This window comes from Tamandua tetradactyla, chromosome 6 (genome assembly GCF_023851605.1).
Source record: "Tamandua tetradactyla isolate mTamTet1 chromosome 6, mTamTet1.pri, whole genome shotgun sequence".
Classification (NCBI taxonomy): domain Eukaryota; kingdom Metazoa; phylum Chordata; class Mammalia; order Pilosa; family Myrmecophagidae; genus Tamandua; species Tamandua tetradactyla.
Window position 1 is genome coordinate 86,502,230 of NC_135332.1, and position 19,356 is coordinate 86,521,585.

Below are 19,356 nucleotides of genomic sequence, written 5' to 3' on the forward strand. Positions count from 1 at the left end.
ACAGATGAGAGGAACATATGGAATAAAAATAAATAATAGGGGGAACATGTTAAAATAGATTTAGTTTGAAATGCTAGTGATCAATGAATCAGTAAGGGGTATGGCCTGCAAAATTTTTTTTTCTGTTATATTTTTCTGTTGTCTTTTTATTTCTTTTTCTGAATTGATGCTAATGTTCTAGGAAATGATCATGATGATGAATATGCAACTATGTGATGATGATGTGAATTGCTGAGTGTATGTGTTGGAAATGTTTGTTTCTTGTAATTTTTTTTAATTAATAAAATTTAAAAAAAAAAAGAGTGGAGGGATGTTGTGGAAGACCTCACCTCCCCCTTTGTGCTCACCCCATCATAGGCATCAGCCATGTGGAAAGACTTGCAAATAGTGTTCTGAACGACCCCAGCTGTTTTATTTCTCTTTCTGTCTTTGTATGCTTTTAGTGTTCCTTCTGTTTGGAACAAACCTTTCCTTCTTCCTGAATCTTTCAGGATTTAGCTCATGGGCGCATCCTCCAATCTTGCTGATTCTGCTCCTCCTCTCTCCCACCTGTGCCACAGAGCTGAGCGCTGGCTCCTTTGGGCATCAATGTGACCTCTACACACAAAAGACGTAGCTGGAAACTCTAAGGTATACATCCTTATTTCTCTGTTGATCTCACATGACTTGATTGTCAACTTCTTAAGGCCTAGGTTCACATCTAGATACTTTCTGAATCCATATTGTCTGCCATATTATTGATACTTGATGACTATTGGTTAAAAACAAAGCAGAACACTTGTTGGCATCTGGGGCATTTTTTAAAGAAGGTGATATTTGAATTGACTCCAGTAGAGAGGGCAGTAAGGGTAATCTGTGTTGCAAGCATTCCACATGCAGAGGCATTGAGAAATGCAGTTGCTTGGAGTGTTGAGGAAAGCTGGTTTTTCCTTAAATTGCAATTTGAGTTGCATTAACTCTGCAGGGTTCCTGGAGTAGGTGTGAGGGGGTGAGGCTTGTTCTCCCATTCATTTCTTCAATGGGCAGTGGTTGTCAGTGGTGATTTGTCTTCCTAAACCCTTACCCTTCCTTTAAAGATTGGTATTCCTAGGCTTGTTTCCACGCCCTTTTGGCCACCTCCTGCACCCTGTCTCCACGCTCTTCTCCCTCTCTTCTGAGGACTACTCCGCCCTCACAGCTTTGCACACCTTGTCTGCCTCTATAGCTTCATCTGTAGCCTGGTCTCAGGCCACTAGGGTCTCCTGTCAGCACCCTGCACGCAGGACTCCAGGGCTGTTCCTCAGGTAACAGGTACTCTTCCCCCTACTTGTGACTCTACTCCACCCTCCTTCCCTAGCAGTTTGTGCTGTGGTCCCCCTCTCACAGTGCCTCTCGTGGTACTTTCCTTCATTGGAATTTTTTCCTTCATTAATGTGTTTGTATCTCCAGGAGGTAAGACATTACAGGTATATTGAATAAATAAGTTTATGGCCAATCGAGTGGGTGTCTGTTGCTGTAAATAATGGAGTAGGGATGATGAGACAAAATTGGTGAAGGAATAAAGGACAGTAATTAGGCAGTGGTTGAACAAAAATAAGACAACTTGAGTGTGCATTCTCTGTGAAGGTCCAGTTTTGCTTCTAATGTCATAACAGAAAGAATATGATAAACTCTTCTTTTCCATTTGTGTTTTGAAAATTAGTAACATCAGCTCCCTCACCCACAAAAGGAATATAATAAGTATTAAAATTACTTAGTCTCCCCGATTCTTTCACTTCTCTTCACTTTTTAGTATTTGTGGAAGAGGCTGTTACTTTCCTCCAGTATTCTCTTCATACATAGTTTAAGATGTTTTAGTAGGACATGTGTTTTTTTTTCCCCCCTGAAGTATCACTTTCTTAGTGAGAGAGGGTATACATATGTTCCGGTTTATGTTTATTGTTCCAGTGTTCAGTCTGTTTAGTGCTCCCCATCCCACATGTCCTGGTTTGGACAATAAATTATATGGAAACCCTCCAGGTTGTCCTTCTGACCATCCTACTTAAAATGCACCTGTCCTCCTACCATCCCCGTGTTCCCCATCTCTCTCTGCTTCATCTTTCCCATTAGCACATATCACCATCTAACATACTGTATGTTTTACTTGTTCAGATTGTTTGCTATCCATCAGTTTTGTTCATTACTATATTCCCTATGTCTGAACATATAGTAGGTTCTTATACTAAATGAATTAATGGAGGTTTAAATTGTTAGAAGCAATTGAGAGGAGTTTTTGTGGAAATTAAAAAAGAAACTTTTGAGTTTTTTCTCATGCTGTGATGGTTAGTGACACTGGTTTTACAGATAGCGTTTACAAATCTTCAATTTCAAATTCGTATATCATTCTTTTAGCAAAATATAGTAGATATTAGTGTGGAGCTCCTGATTTTTTTGATGCTTTTGTTTTTTAAGTTTAATTTTCCAATTCTGGTGTAGTATGTGGAACTATATTATTTTTCTGACCTCATTATAAAGTCACCCATTAGCTGAAATAATTAGTTATCTGTGGAGAATATCCACATGGAAAATAAGTAATTTGATCCCTACTTCACAGCATTAAAAAACAATCAATTCCAGATGGGGAAAAGATTTGACGTGAAAAAAAATCAGTCTCTGGTTCTGGTGGTTTGTTTGAATATTGAAAATCCAAAGAAATATATAATCATATAATCTGCAAGTAATCTTTATATCTTTTCTTTTCCCTGCATTTTTGCCCTGAGTAGGTCCTCAGTTCTAGTGTTGAACAGAAGTGTGAGAGGAAAGAGAAAGTCCTTTTCTTGTTCCTGGCCTTAGGGAGGAAGGTCCTTGATCAGTGTTAACATTGATTTGACATTAATCGATGTTAAATATGATGTTAGATCTACATTATTGACAATTTTTAATTCCTAGTTTTCTGAGAGTTTTATTTAAATCATGAGTGAGTGTTCAGTTTTATCAAATGCTTTTTCTGCATGTATTGAATTACTCATACAAATTTTCTGTTTTATTTTTATAGTGTGGTACATTAAATTTTGAATGTTAAAATAACCTTACATTCCTGGGACAAATCTCATTTAGTCATAATATATTGTCCTATTTATATATTGCTAAATACAGTATGCTTATATTTCACTTAGTATTTTTGTGTCTGTGGTCATGAAGGATGTCAGTGTATAATTTTCTTGTATTCGTCTCATCAGCGTTTCATATCAAACTTCGGCTGGTCTCATAAAATGATTTGTAAAGTGTTCCCTCTTTATAATTCCATTTATTTGATTCATTTATGTAAAGTTCAAGAAAAAAGCTAATGTACAATGTAGTAGTTCCTCTTGGTGTGGGAGTAGTATAAATTAGAAAGGAGCATGAAGATAAAACAGCGATGAAAGTGTTCTTTATCTTGATCAATAGTAGTAGTCAGGAAGAGGGTGTCTGTGTGTGTCTTTCATATATGCATATATGTGTAAGTGTAAAGTCATTGAGTTATATATTTATGATCTATACATTTTATTGTGAGTAAATTGTACCTCAGTAAAGAACGAATAACAGTAAGAATACATAAAAAAGAAAGAGTATGTAAACATCTCCTATTTAACCTTGCATTTCTGAAAATCAAGACATTCTTCTTGAAAATCGACTTCAGAACATATTTCTCATTATTTTGAAAGAGAAGAATTATATTTTTGAAAGAGGAGAATTACAATAACAGAAAATACTCAACTATTTCCTAAAACCCAGTAAAAGACCTGTTATATAAACAAAAAATTATCATGTTTAGATCTGTAATGCATAAGACATTGTTTCCTTATTACCAGTGAGTATGGTTAATAGTTGTTTGTATGTGGAAAATGTGCATGCTGTTCACTGAACATTAGCTTTAAAAATAAAGTATGACAGCATTAAATAAATTTGCTAATAAAAAGTAGGTAAAACTTGTCACTAAAAAAAACAAGACAGTTTTCTGTAATTATGAAATGAGGAGAGTTGGAGCTTAAAGAGGAGGCTGAGAGCAGGCAGAAGCCATCATTGTGCCTAGTTGGGTAGATGCAGGTTTGGGTGATGAATAGGCAGGCAAAATGTCAGTCCCATCGCTGTGGACACCGCGAGCCAGGAGGCCGTGAGGAAGTTCTTTGAGTAGTTGATTTTGTAGGAAGGAAACACTGCACACCACAGTTTTGTCTCCACTCCCATTGTGTGTATTCTCCATTTATTGAAACGGTCCTGAAAGAGCCACCATATGTTTACAGAAGAAAGTCCCTGTCCAGGGCAGGACACTTAACCTCGTCTTCAAACTCAGTGGGTGATTCAAGTTACAAATTTTATTTGGATTGTAACTTGAGATTCTGTCACTCTTCTTTTCTTTACAACTATGTAGTGAGTTTGGAGATGTAAATATACATTTTCTTTGTATATACATTGGCCTAAAAATGTCGTATTGGGAGAGGTGTGTTCTGTGCAATTTGTCTTTAAAAGGTAAAAAAAAATAGGGGTGGGGGGACCAGGTGATTTTTAGGCAGGGGGCTGTTCTTTAGGTGCTGCCAGCATATTTTATCTCCCCAAGGTCTGTTTTGTTAACCACTGATTTTTTTAAAAGAAACAAAATACTGCCATAATGTCATATTTAATATTAATTTTTGACTGAAAATTTTATTATTTATTTTGTAAAGAAGGCGGAATCATTGAAAAGACATCAGTCCTAGAGTGCTGAATATTCTTTGTGTTTTCATTCCTGTGTAAGTTCTTGGTGGAATAGTGTACTGGTAGTATGTTTTCAGTTTTGAAAAATACACATTTTTATAGGACAAGGTTTAGGGGAAGTTCTATAGGAACTTAGATTTAATATACTTTAAGCATACCAGATATTATCAGAGTAAGAATGGCAATCTTTTCCATTTTGTCAAAGATTTATAAAGATATAAAATATAATAAGGAAGATGTTAATTAGGGCTAAGATGGGACTTTTGAAATAATAATTAGGTGGGAGGGTCTTACAGGGTTTCCATTTAAAAAATAATCCTCTACTTAGAGCTTCCCTTTTCTTTGCCAGGAGAATTCAGTTCATCCTTCTTTAACAAGCACTATCTTCTAGTGAATGCTAACTCAGTTTAATATAACATAAAGCACTTCACATTCATGCTCTCAACACACAGGATAGGTATTATTACTTCCCTTTTACAGATAAAGAACCTATAGAATATTAAGCCTCATTTTCTGGTCCTCAATCAAGATCTTGCTCAATTGTCACTGCCTGTAAAATCTTTTCTGAGTCGTGGTAACTCTTTTGTAAAATTTCCAGCCTTCTTCAGTTACAATCTCAGCAATTGCATTGGACTTGTTCTTTTAAAGGTCTGTTTTTGGAAATTAGCTGTAGATTACTATCTTGCATCTTGATTCATTTCCCCCATAGTGATTAAATGAATGGTTCAAGGGAAAAATAATTTCTTCTTTTTTTTTTTTTTTAACTTTTTTTATTGTATAGTATAACATATATACAAAGCAAAGAAATAAAAAAAGCAACAGTTTTCAAAGCACTCTTCAACAAGTGGTTACAAGACAGATCCCAGAGTTTGCCATGGGCTACCATACGATCCTCTCATATTTTTCCTTCTAACTGCTCCAGAATTATAGGAGGCTAGAGGGCTTAAATATTTTTTTATCATTACAGTTGATTTTTTTCCTTCTTTTTTTTGTGAAAAATAACATATACCAAAAAAAGCTATAAATTTCAAAGCACAGCACTACGATTAGTATAGAGCATATTTCAGACTTTTGACATGGGTTGCAATTTCACAATTTTAGGTTTTTACTTCTAGCTACTCTAAAATACTGGAAGCTAAAAGAAGTATCAATTTAATGATTCAGCATTCATATTCATTTGTTAAATCCTTTCTTCTATGTATAGCTCCACCATCACCTTTGATCTTTCCATACCTCTCTTTAGGGTGGTTTCGGCTATGGCAATTCTAAATTTTTGATACTGGAAGGTTTTGTCCCTAATATGGGGTAGGGAAATGGAACTATCTGAAGTTCTGGAGAGGCTGGGCTAGGTTTCAGGACTTATTTGGACCAGGCACCCAGCTGAAGGTTATAGGTTTCTGGAAGGTTACTCGATCTAGTGCATGGAACCCCTGTGAAATCTTATGTATCACAGTAGGTGTTCTTTAGGACTGGCTGGAATGGTCCTGGTTGGAGGTTGAGAGATAGTTTATTCTTAATATTCTGAATGATGTACCCTAACCATTTAAAGTTTTCAAAGCTGTAATGGTTGAGATGGTATTGTAATAAACTATCTAGATTCCCTTTATGAATCATCTGTGTACAAGTTTTCAAACTGTATTCTGGAAATTTTCTGATAAAACATGTATTTGAAAATATTCTTGGACTGAAAATTCGGGATTAAGTAAAAAGTTGGCATACTTTCTCTCTGTTTGGCTCCCAGAATCCTGTCTGCCAGGCTTTTACCCAACCCTGGCAAGAGGATTTCCAGAGAGCTGAAAAGATATTGCGCCTATGAAAAATAAACAGGAGTATTTTAAAAGAACATCTGAAGAACAAGAAGGAGTTCTTGGAAATATAAAAGTAAGAAAGCATAAATAAACCCAGTAGGAGTGTTGGAAAAAGTGTTGAAGAATTACCTCAGAACATGAAAAAGAAAGACATATGGAGGAAAAAGAACACTAGATGATCAATCCAAAGGTCCACCATCCAGGAAATAAGAGTTTTACGGAAAATAAAAAGGGATAAAATAATCAAATGATGCAAGAGAATTTCCTGTAATCAAAGGATAAGAGTTTCTGAATTGAAGGTTCCCAAATATGGTAGTCTCCAGCAGCTGTCTTTCTGGCTTCCTTCTCCCTCCTACCAGCAGCTGAAACAGACTTCTTTCAGTTCTTGATAGCATTTCTAATTTTTTTAAAAACTTTCCAATTTTAACTTTTTATTTCCTTTCCATTTTAAAAAATTAGAGCAGTTGTAGGTTTATGGGGAAAACCTGAATCCCTATACTCCCCCACCTCCCAACATGGTTTTCCTTATTAACATTTTGAATTATTGTGATATCTTTGTTACAGTTGATGAAACAATATTACTATGATTATAGTATTAACTGTAGTAGTTTACATTAGGATTCACTTTTTGTATTATGGAGTTCTGTGGTTTTTTCCTAATTTTTATTCTGGTAACATACATAATCTAAAATTTCCTGTTTTAACCATTTTCAAATACACAGTTCAGTGGTGTTAATACATTTATTACTTATTTAGTAATTATATAATTGTTTTGGTCTTTTTCTTTACTTTTCTTATTATAGCTGTAATTTTTTTTACAGGGCCCTCTGTTTGTAATTAACTTCTCTTGTGTGCATGTGCATGTCTATCTCCCCTAACTAGACCGAAAGCTCTTTTAGGGTGGGATTATCTCTTCTCTTTTCAAAATTCAACTTCCATATCCAAATAACTGTTACAGTATCTAGCCTAGTAGTTCGTTCAATAACTATTTTTAGAATTAATTAACCTGAGAGAGGTGTGGCACACCATTTGCCCCCAGGGATAGGAGATTGGCAGTAATAAATTGCAACTGGCACTTGGTTGAAGATAATAAAGAGTGATGAAGACTGGGACAAATAGGAGAGCAGTTGCCACTCAGCTCCAGTGAAGGCTGCCATGCAGTAATGTGGCCCACTAGTGACAAAATTTTTTGAGTTGCCAGAGGCAGCAGGACTTGGAGGTAAGGAACATTATCTTTGGAGCTGACCTGCTTGAGTTTAAATACTGTGTAGTGGACATGTCGCCTTGGGCATGTCACTTCTCTGTTCCGACACCTCTAAAGTGGGAAAAATAGGATTCCTGTGAGGTTGGAATTATTTCCTTTTTAAGTACTTAGAACACTCCTGGCTTAGTAAGTGCTGCATAAATAATTGCTTAAATAAACCTCTAGAAGCCTCTGTTCTTGGTTCTAATCATCGTGTCTCATGGGTGGCCTCAACCATAAGTTCAAGTTAGTCTAAATCAGTTGCTTGCGTAGAACAATCACTGTTTTATTAGGCACAACAGTTTAGCTACAGGTTGGGAGTTTTTGCCTTTAAGTTATTTTGAATTTGCAAAGTAACTTCCCACCTCCCACTCACACACACACAAAAGTAAACAAGTAAGAGAGAGAGTACAGGTGAGCCTATGGGAGTGTTTTCTCAAGGTACATTAACTTTTCCTCCTTAGGAACACAAAGATTTCATTATAGCTATGAAATACTTTTTCTTAAAAGTCTTCAAATATCCCAAATCAGAACATCCAAGTCCTTGTGTGTGCCTCTCCCCCACCCCCATTAATTAGCCTGAGAGCAGATGCGGGAGTACCAAAGCTTATTTCCCCTTTCCAGAATAAACTTCCAGAACTCAAGGTCTCCCTGTTCCCACCTTTCAGTGGAAACATTCTGAAGTGAGCTGTCTCAGTACAAATACCAAACTGAATTACTCTTTTTTTTTTTTTAAACCTCCTGCCCTTTCTCCTTCCCAAATACTGTTTGCTCTCCTCTTGTGTTCCCTATCTGCAGGATGTATCACTTTTCCACTCATTTGCACATGACCAAAAAATGGCTGTGGACTTTCTTACATATGCAAGTTAATTAGTAACTATTCTCTTGGCTTTTTTATTAGTTCTCAAATTTTCCCACTTCTCCAGCCATAGTTTTGCCCAGTCTGGATCATTATAAAAGCCTTGTAATTGGTCTAAATAGACTTAATTGCTGCCCACTGTGTTTTCTGCAATGCTACTATCAAGTGCAAGATCAGACTCCTCTTCTAACTCTCCAGCTAGTCCTTGACTTGCTTTCCTGTTACTTAGATTAAAGTCATATTGGATTTTCCATTTGCTTCCTGGATCACTCTCAACCTATTTCTTTACCCATACTTTTTTGTGGGGTATAACTTTGGCACTTTCTTAAGATCCCAGCTTAGCTTTCATATTCTTTAGGAATTCTTTCCCAATCATGCCCAATTCTGGGTAGTGCCAATTCTCTCCCCAGCCTTGCCCCTTAGCGCCATGACCTGTCTGTAATTTGTCTTTTGCAGAAGTGCCATAGGATCAGGGACTACTTCTTGACTATTCTATCTTGATTACCTAGGGGAGTGCCTTACGCGTTGTCATATTCTAATACAACTTTTGAGGGTAAAAGGATTAGTAGATGGAAAGTAAATAAATATACTCAGGAATGTTATAGCTTGTTAGTTTTGATAAAAGTGACCTAATGCTGTGGTTCCCAAACTTTCAGTTTGCATATGGATCACCTGGTGTTCGTGTTAATACAGATTCTGGTTCAGTAGGTTTGCATGAGACTGGAGGGTCTGCTTTCAGGTGGACCCATCTGCTTATCCATATGCCATTCTTGGAGTGGCTAGTATCTAGGGTAGCAGTAAAAGTGCAGACTTTGAAGCCAGACTTGTGGGATTTTGCTAGCTGTACACCTCGGCAAGTTCCTTAGTCTCTCAGTGCTGCAGATTCCTCATTTGTTAAAGGAGGATCCACCACATAGGGTTGGCACATGAATCCAATGAATCCAGTGAATTAATGATGTGAAGTGCCTGTAAGGATCCTGTCTCCTGGAAAGTGCCGAACAACTATTTGCTGCTGTAGTCCTAGACATCATCGTTTTGTAGCACAGCACTTAATAAACTTTATAGTCCTCATACATACATTTAATCTTTGTGATAATCTTGTGAAATCAGTGGAGTGACTCTCTTGTTTGTCTAACTGAAAATAGAGTCAGCTAAGTGACTTGTTGGAAATGTTAACAATGGCTGTATGTGGAACTGGGTTTAAACTCAGTCCTCCTGACTTTTTTCTCATTATTTATGACATCATAGTTACTCCCAAACTTAATTTTTTATGAAAGCTGAGTGCTAGGAGGAATTAGACAATTTTAGGACAGTGATCAAAAGTATGCTGACATATTTAGAGGCTATTAATTTTTTCATGGTGAGCCACTCTCTAGACAAGACTAATTTCAGGAATTATTGAATTCCAAATGCCCAACACTTAATTGGGGGGATTTTTGGATTTTTCCTCAGTGTGGCTTCTAGCAAATTCTGTTGTCCTGGCCTCCCCATATTTGAGATTACTGGGCCATATTTGGGTCATCCTCTCTCTGTTACACCCAGAAATTTCCTCATGGCAGAAAACCTGGGTGATGGCCAGGCTCACTTCATCTTTTTTTATTTTTATTGTAAACAACAAAGAAACATACAGATATTCTTGACCTATAAGCACTCTTGACATGGTTACAGTCAGTGGCTTACAGTATCATCACATAGTTGTGTATTCATCACCACGATCATTTTTTTGAACATTTGCATCTCTCCACAAAACAAAGAAAAAGGAAAAAACTCATACGTGCCATATCCCTTATCCCTTCCTCTCATTGACCACTAGTATTTCAATCTGCTTAATTTATTTTAATCTTTTCCCCCCATTATTTTTTTATTTTTATCCATATTTTTGACTCATCTGTCCATACCGTAGATAAACAGAGCATCAGATGCAAGGTTTTCGTAATCACACAGTCACATTGCAAAAGTTGTATCATCAGTACAGTCATCTTCAAGAAACATGGCTACCAGAACACAGCTCTACAATTTCAAGGTACTTTCCTCTAGCCACTCTAATACACCATAAACTAAAAAGGTGATATCTATTTAATGTGTAAGAATAACCTCCAGGATAACCTCTCGACTCTGTTTGAAGTCTCTCAGCCTCTAACACTTTATTTTGTCTCATATCTCTCTTCCCCCTTTCTTTCGAGAAAGTTTTCTCAATCCCTTGATGCTGAGTCCCAGCTCATTCTAGGATTTCTGTCCCATGTTGCCAGGGAGGTTTACACCCCTGGAAGTCATGTCCCACATAGAGGAGGGGCAAGGCAGTGAGTTTGCTTGCTGTGTTGGCTGAGATAGAGAGGCCAACAAAAGAGGTTCTCTGGCTGGGGCTGCCTTTTTTTTTTCCTTGGCTTTTAGAAAAGGGGAATTTGATAAGTTGCTAATCTACAGTTCTAAGGCCGAGAAAATGTCCCAATTAAACAAGTCTATAGAAATGTCCAATCACAGGCATCTAGGGAAAGACACCTTGATTCAAGAAGGCTGATGAAGTTCCAGGTCTCTCCCTCTAATGGGAGGGCACATGGCAAACACAGTCAGGGCTTCCCTCTCAGCTGGAAGGGCACATGTCGAACACTGGCGTCATCTCTGCTAGCTTTCTCTCCTGGCTTCCAGTTTCATGAGGCTCCCCAGGAGGCGTTTTCCTACTTCATTTCTAAAGGTCGCTGGCTTATGGACTCTCTCCTTCGTGGTGCTGCAGCATTCTCTGCTCTGTCCAAATCTCCTTCATTCTCAAAAATGTTTCCTCTTTTATAGGACTCCAGAAAATTATCAAGATCCACCCAAATGGGTGGAGTCATGCTGTCACCTAGTACAGCTTAACAACCACTCTTGATTAAATCACATCTCCAGGGAGACGATCTGATTACTATTTCAAGCATACAGTATTGAATAAGGATTATTCTGCCTTTATGAAATGAGATTTAGATTAAAACATGGCTTTTGTAGGGAACATGTATCCTTTCAAGCCAGCATAATGTCCTTTGCCTGTTTTTAATTGAGTTGTTTGTCTTTTTATTGTTGAATTGTAGGATTTCTTTGTATATTCTGAATATCAAACTCCTATCAGATATGTGGTTTTCAAATATTTACTCCCATTGAGTCAGTTGTCTTTTTACCCTTTGCAAAGTCCTTTGGAGCATTGAAGTAATCGTTTTTTTTAAATTTAATTAATTAAAAAAAATTTTTAAATATATAACAACAAACAAATGCAAGCATTCTTAACTTTTGATCATTCTGTTCTACATATATTATCAGTAATTCACAGTATCATCACATAGTTGCATATTCATCATCATGATTATTTCTTAGAACATTTGCATCAATTCAGAAAAAGAAATAAAAAGAAAACAGGAAAAAATTCATAATACCATACCCCTTACCCCCCTTTCATTGATCACTAGCATTTCAAGCTAAATTTATTTTAACATTTGTTCCCCCTAGTATTTATTTTTATTACATATGTTTTACTCATCTGCTGATAAGGTAGATAAAAGGAGCATCAAGCGCAAGGTTTTCACAGTCACATTGTGAAAGCTGTATCATTATACAGTCATCTTCAAGAAACATGGCTACTGGAACACAGCTCTACATTTTTAGGCACTTCCCTCCAGCCTCTCCATTACATCTGACTAACAAGGTGATATCTATTTAATGCGTAGGAGTAACCTCCAGGATAACCTCTCGACTCTGTTTAGAATCTCTCAGCCATTGACAATTTATTTTGTCTCATTTCCCTCTTCCCCCTTTTGATCGAGAAGCTTTTCTCAATCCCTTGATACTGAGTCTCAGCTCATTCTAGGATTTCTGTCCCACTTTGCCAGGAAGGTCCACACCCCTTGGAGTCATGTCCCATGTAGACAGGGGAAAGGCAGTAAGTTTGCTTGTTGTGTTGGCTGGAGAGAGAGAGAGGCCACATCTGAGCAACAAAAGAGGTTCTCTTGGGGGTGACTCTTAGGCCTAATTTTAAGTAGGTTTGACCTATTCTTTGTTGGATTAAATTTCATATGAACAACCCCCAAGATTGGGGGCTCAGCCTATAGCTTTGGTTGTCCTCACTGCTTGTGAGGATATCAAGAATTCAACTTGGGGAAGTTGAATTTTCCCCCTTTCTCACCATTCCCCGAAGGGGACTTTGCAAATACTTTTTTATTCACTGTTCAAATCACTCTGGGATTTACTGGGCATCACTCTGGACAAACCAACAAAATCTTATGCCCTACTCAAAGTTTCATGTACTTATGGTATTCAATTAAGCTGTCTACCTAAGTTATATTAGGAAATGTACTAGTCAAAATATAAATTTTGTACCAAATAAACATTTTTTGCTTTAGTCTCACATATAAGTTAAAATTTTAAAATATTAATTACCATCTATTTTCAGCACCCTGCAGTGCTGACTTCCTTTGTTCTTCCTCATGCAAAATCATTTTTTAAATTTGTACATTTAGTCACTATCATTATACACTCTAGGCATTTGTAGATTACACCATCACAGTTTTTATCGTCTATCTTTCTTTCTGATTTCCTTTGTGCTCCCCAGCCCTCCTCCCTCTATCATTCTCACATTCGGCTTCATTCAGTGTCTTAACATAATTGTATTACAGTTAGGTAGTATTGTGCTATCCATTTCTGAGTTTTTATATTCATTCCTGTTGTACAATCTGTATCCCTTCAGCTCCAATTACCCAATATCTTACCCTATTTCTGTCTCCTGATGGTCTGTGTTACCAATGACATTCTCCAAGTTTATTAGACTAATGTCAGTTCATATCAGTGAGACCATACAGTATTTGTCCTTCTGTTTCTGGCTGATCTCACTCAGCATAGTGTCCATAAGGTCTATCCATGTTGGTACACACTTCATAACTATTCTGTTTTACAGCTGCATAATATTCCATCGGATGTATGGGGGTGACTCTTAAGCCTAATTTTAAGTAGGCTTAGCCTATCCTTTGCAGCGATACGTTTCACAGGGGTAAACCCCAAGACCAAGGGCTCAGCCTTTTGGTTTGGTTGTCCCTATTGCTCGTGAGGATATCAAGAATTCTCTAAAAATGGGAAAGTTGAGTTTTTCCTCCTTTCTCCCCATTCCCCCAAGGAGACTTTGCAAATACTTCTTTATTCACTATGCAAATCACTCTGGGATTTATTGGGAAATCACACTGACCTGAACAAACTAGCAAAATCTTATGCCCTATTTGAGGTTCCATGTACTTACGGTGCTCAATTAAACTGTCCATATAAGTTAAATTAGGAAATGCACTAGTCAAAAGATAATTTTTTGTACCAAATAAACATTTCTTGCCTTAGTCTCAGATAGAAGTTGAAGTTGTAAAATATGAATGACTATTTTCAGCACCCTGCAATATTGACATTCCTTTGTTCTTCCTCATGCAAAAACTTTTTTTAATTTGTACATTTAGTCACTATCATTGTACACTCTAGGCATTCCTAGATTATACCATCTCAGTCTTTATCATCTGTCTTTTCTTCTGGTTTCATATGTGAACCCAGCCCTTCTCTATCATTCTCACATTCACCTTCATTCAGTGTACTTACATTATTATGCTGCAATCACGTAGTATTGTGCTATCCATTTCTGAATTTTTACAGTCAGTCCTGTTACACAATCTCTATCCAGCTCCAGTGACCCAACCTCTACCCTGTTTCTATCTCCTTATAACCTATGTTTTTAAGTGAAATTCTCCAAGTTCTCTCGTTAATGTCCAGTTCATATCAGTGAGACCATACAGTATTTGTCCTTTTGTTTCTGGCTAATCTCACTGAGCATAACGTCCTCAACGTCCATCCATGTTATTGCATCTTCATGATTTTATTCTGTTTTACAGCTGCATAATATATTCCATCGTATGTATATACCACAGCTTGTTTAGCCACTCATCTATTGATGAACATTTGGCTGTTTCCATCTCTTAGCAATTGTAAATAATGCTGCTATAAACATCGGTGTGCCAGTGTTTGTTTGTCCTTGCCCTCATGTCCTCTGAGTAGATACCTAGCAGTGGTATTGCTGGATCATATGGCAGTTCTGTGCTTACTTCCCAACAAATTGCAGAACTGCTTCCACAGCTGTTGTACCATTTGACATTCCCACCAACAGTTGATACATGTGCTGCCCGCCTCTTTCTCCACATCCTCTCCAGCACTTGTTGTTTTCTGTTTTTTGTTTTTTGATAATGGCCATTCCAGTGGGTGTGAGATGATACTTCATTGTGGTTTTGATTTGCATTTCTTTAATAACCAGGGAAGTTGAGCATCTTTTTATGTACCTTTTAGCCATTTGTATTTCTTCTTCTGAGAAGTGTCTGTTCATGTCTTTTGTCAATTTTGTGATTGGGTTGTCTGTCTTTTTTGTTGAATTGAGCAATCTCTTTATATATTCTGGATAGTAGACCCTTATCTGATTTGTGGCTTTCAAATGTTGTCTCCCATTGTGTAGGCTCCTTTTTTTTTACTTTCTTGACAAAATTCTTTGACATACATGTGTTTAATTTTGAGGAGTTCCCATTTATCTATTTCTTTCTTCAATGCTCTTGCTTTGGTTGTAAGATCTAGGAAACCTCTCCCTATTGTAAGTTTTATAGGACATTTCCCTACATTTTTTTCAAAAAGTTTTATGGTCTTAGCTCTAATGTTTAGGTCTTTGATCCATTCTGAGATAATTTTTGTATAGAGTGTGAGATATGGATCCTCTTTCATTCTTTTGCATATGGATATCCAGTTCTTCAAGCACCATTTATTGAAGAGACTGCTCTGTCCCAGGTGACTTGACTTGACTGCCTTATCAAAGATCAATTGTCTGTAGATGAGAGAGTCTATGTCTGAACACTCTATTCAATTCCATTGGTCAGTATATCTGTCTTTATGCCAGTACTGTGCTGTTTTGACCACTGTAGCTTCCTAATACACCTTAAAGTCAGGTAATGGGCTCCCTCCATCTTGTGTAGTTTTCTCTTTGTTTACAGTGGGGGTTAATACAGGCCCTGTTAATTTGCTCATTTTTGAGTCTCAGTTTTGCTTTACTGTTTTACTTCTTAGGACTTTTGTTAGTAATCAGTAAAAGATTTCTGTCTGTTTGCATTTTTGTGCATTTTTTTTTTTACCTTGTAATATTAGATTTAATTTTTATGTTATACAATAGAAGTAATGCCTATTCTCTGTTTGATTAAAGTGGGCTTTGAGTTATACATTTTGGTAAACATCTGCAAAATCACCAGTGTATCTGTAATGTGGCCTTTATGTTTCAGATACTAGGGCCAGTCAAAAGTACTTAATTCTTTTCAGTTAGCCCCCATGTTTTTATTCTCCTTTACAGCATAACTCCGCGGATTACTTATATTCACTGTCTATACCTCCTTTCTTCACATATTCTTTTTAACCCCTCTAAACAGGCTCCTCTCCCCACCATTCATTGCACTGAAACCACTCTTTTGTGATTCACCAATATCTTCTAAGTTACCCAATGCCAGAGTCAGTTCTCATTTCTTATTTTAACCAGTCAGTACACATGCCATCCCTTTCTTCTTGAAGCATTTCCTTGACTTGGCTTCTGACCCATCACTCTGGTTACCTCCTGACTGCAGCAGTATCTCCTTTAGCAGTTTCTCCTCATCCATCTCTCCTCTTTCTAAATATTGTAGAAACTTAGACTCGCTTTTCATATCTCTTTCGATTAGGTATGTGGATTTAAGGGAGGCACTATAAGGGCATTGAAGGATGTGTGCCTGCCTGGCCATCTGTGACCACAGTAAAGCTCTGAGACCCAGTACAGTGTCTGGACGAGAACGTCACAGTGATTCAGGGAAGTCCAGGCAGTAGCTTCGAGGAAATAAACAAGATGTAATGGAAACGTAGAAAGAATGGAAACTGCGTTAGGGAGAACTTGTGCGGAATATGGCTCTAGAACACGGCAAGACCATGGGAACCGAGAGGCTTGGTAGGCAAATTATTCACACAGCCATGCAGAGCAGAAGCACCTCACTCTCAGATTTAAAATGCCTTTCTAAAGATATAAAGATTAGATATAAACTTGGAAGTATTTAAGTACCACATAAGTTATTTAAGGTAGGTTTTCTACATGGACTTTGACTATCAGCTTTAATGAATTCTAATTTCCTTAAAATCGTTAAAGATTTAATTATAATATTAAAAATGTTTAAACCTTGTTTCTTTCATCTAGGAGATAGACAGTAATGAAGACTTCTTTGAGAAAATCCAGCATGATTATTGTGTTCAGTGGAAAGTGATGAGTCAGGCACAGACTCGGTTAGCCTGGCTCCGGGAACACAGTGCATGTTAGGGTGATCTCCAGGAGAGCTGGACTTGACATGTAACTTAGCACAAATTCACCCATTACATGTAGTCAGCCACTCCATCTTGCCTCGCTTCCGTCTAGTCGTTCTCCACATATTAGCTACCATTTATTGATCGACATCAGGGTAATACCGAAATAGACTTCTACCTATCTTCTTCCTCTTCCCATTGCTTCTTTCCCTGAGTCCTAGAGAAGTTCATGTGTCAGATTTCCTACATAGGACTAAATAATCTGTCTTATTCATTTACCCATCAATACACATTTAGTTATGCCTCATATTACTGGGACCACAATAGTGATCCCAACAATTGGTGTGTGGTAGGAGAATATTGAGTAAAGTGGACTGCTTCAGAAATTTATTTGAAGTTGATATTAAGGGCTAATGTTGAGTGTTACCAGAAATATGACTTCTAAAATTTTGCAAAGTTACTTCAAATACAGTGAATCTAAATCAACACCATCTGTTTTATTATCTAAAATCATTGTTTTTGATACAGACAGTAATTGTTACACAGGTAGTTTTTGCCTTGCATGATTCCAGTATGCACAAAAGTCAGTACCATGGTTTGTTAAATAAACCGATCCATAAGAGTCCAATTAAAATCTGTTACTACAGTATACTAAGTATAAGTTTGCATAAAGTAAAAGTAAAGTCTGATAACACTAGTAAATAACAGAGGTATGTCATCATCAGTGACATCGCTCCTTTCAGTCTGTCTGATAGTGGTTACCGCACACCTATTACTCAGCTCACACACAGATGGCAAAGTTTATGGTTGTGTTGCCTTCGTTGCCAGTAGTAAACCCATGAAATATTTTACTGAACTAGATAATCACATGAAGGAATAGGCCAACAATCTTGAAAATGTAGCATTGACGCATTAAAGTAATAATGCTGAAAGTGAAATTGGAGGTGATTAGAAGTTTTGAAAATGATAACAGCAAAGGGAAAACAGGACAAGACCTAGGCTGTGTGAAGCTATGGTATGAACCATCAAGCACAACTTCTCCAACCTAGCCAAGGAATTAAGGAGTTATTTCCATTTTTAAAGCCTGTAAGTGGACTTTCTTATAGGGTATTGATCCTTCAACGGTAGATCATGCAAGTTTTTTCAGTTGGGTTTTGGAAGAAATGTGATATAGCGCATGCAATTGAAAAATTCAAGCATTGTGGTAAGAAATATAAGAGTGAGTACTATGACTATGCCTCTACAGTATGGCAGAACCTTTTACCACTCTTGGATTCTGGCTGAACATAAAAAAATGGAGTTGTTGGAAGAGTAATTGACTGTGGGAATGCCAGCGCTGCCATTGTTCAAGATACTCTAGATTGTGTAGCTGATGGATTTAGGAAAGGTGACTTTAACAACATAAAGGAGAAAAGTAGTCCTGATAAAAATGATAAGGATATCCCAGAGGCAGTGTCGAGACAACAAAGTTCATGTGAAAGGAATTCTCAGATATTTCACAACATTGTAAATGCAAAGAATAAAATGTTAAAAGGTAATCCAAGCTTAGAAAGGAATATGATAACTTGCCACGATGTCAAAAAGATGCTTGCTCCGTATCCTAAGTTTTATAATGAATTGAATAAGAAGGCAAGTGTTGTTCCGACTACTCTTAGTAAGTCATTTTATGGTCCTGCACTCCCATGCAGAGTGAGGACCACTTGTACTTAGTTTAGTTGAATATGTTACATCAGTTGTCTATTGCTATGTAATAAGTTGTCCTACCACTTAGTGGTTTAAAATAGGGGTTATTTTGCCCATATCGACAATCTGGATAGGACTCATGGGGCAACTTCTTTCTTACTACGTGCTGTTAGCTAGGGTGGCTCACCCAGCAGGTCCACTTTCAGAATGACTCTCTCACATGATTGACAAGATGATGTTGGCTGTCAGCCAGAAGTTCAATTCAGGCTTTGGATTTTTGGGCTTCAGTGTGTTTGTTATACTGTGTGAGCTTCCTTATAACATGGTGGCAGGTTCTAAGAATGAGCTTCCCAAGTGAACCAAGTGGAATATCTGTTGTCCCACTCCTCTTCCCCCTTTGTGATGAAGTCACATTGTAAGAAGAGCATGTGGAATGGGAGATATTGTTACAGCCACTGTTGAAAAGTATAAGCTGCTACACGTGCTGGTATTTTTTAACTTTATACATTTAGGGAATTGAATGTTAACTTTGTTTAATGAAACCAATATAGGAAATTTGGGTTTAGACTTGAGAAAATAAACTTGCATAAAAGAACAAAGAGAGAAGGCATGCATTTTCTTCCAAACCAAAAGTTTTACAGTAGTCTGGTGTGTTTAAAAATTTACTCTGAGTAGAAATAATACCTGAATTCTTAAAAACTTTTCAAATGTGTTTGTGTCTTAATTTTTAAACT

At 37.1% G+C, this 19,356-nt stretch overlaps 1 protein-coding gene across 18 annotated transcripts in view; it reads left to right on the plus strand.

Moving 5' to 3' along the window:
* PTK2 (protein tyrosine kinase 2) overlaps positions 1–19,356 on the plus strand; it is a 404,029-nt gene that overhangs the window by 128,545 nt on the left and 256,128 nt on the right. Inside the window, exon 3 of one of the 18 annotated variants that reach the window (XM_077166688.1) lies at positions 492–630. The exons of the other annotated variants lie outside the window; for them this stretch is intronic. The gene's annotated coding sequence lies outside the window, so the exon portion shown is untranslated. The remainder of the gene's footprint in view (positions 1–491; positions 631–19,356) is intronic. 18 annotated transcript variants of the gene reach the window in all.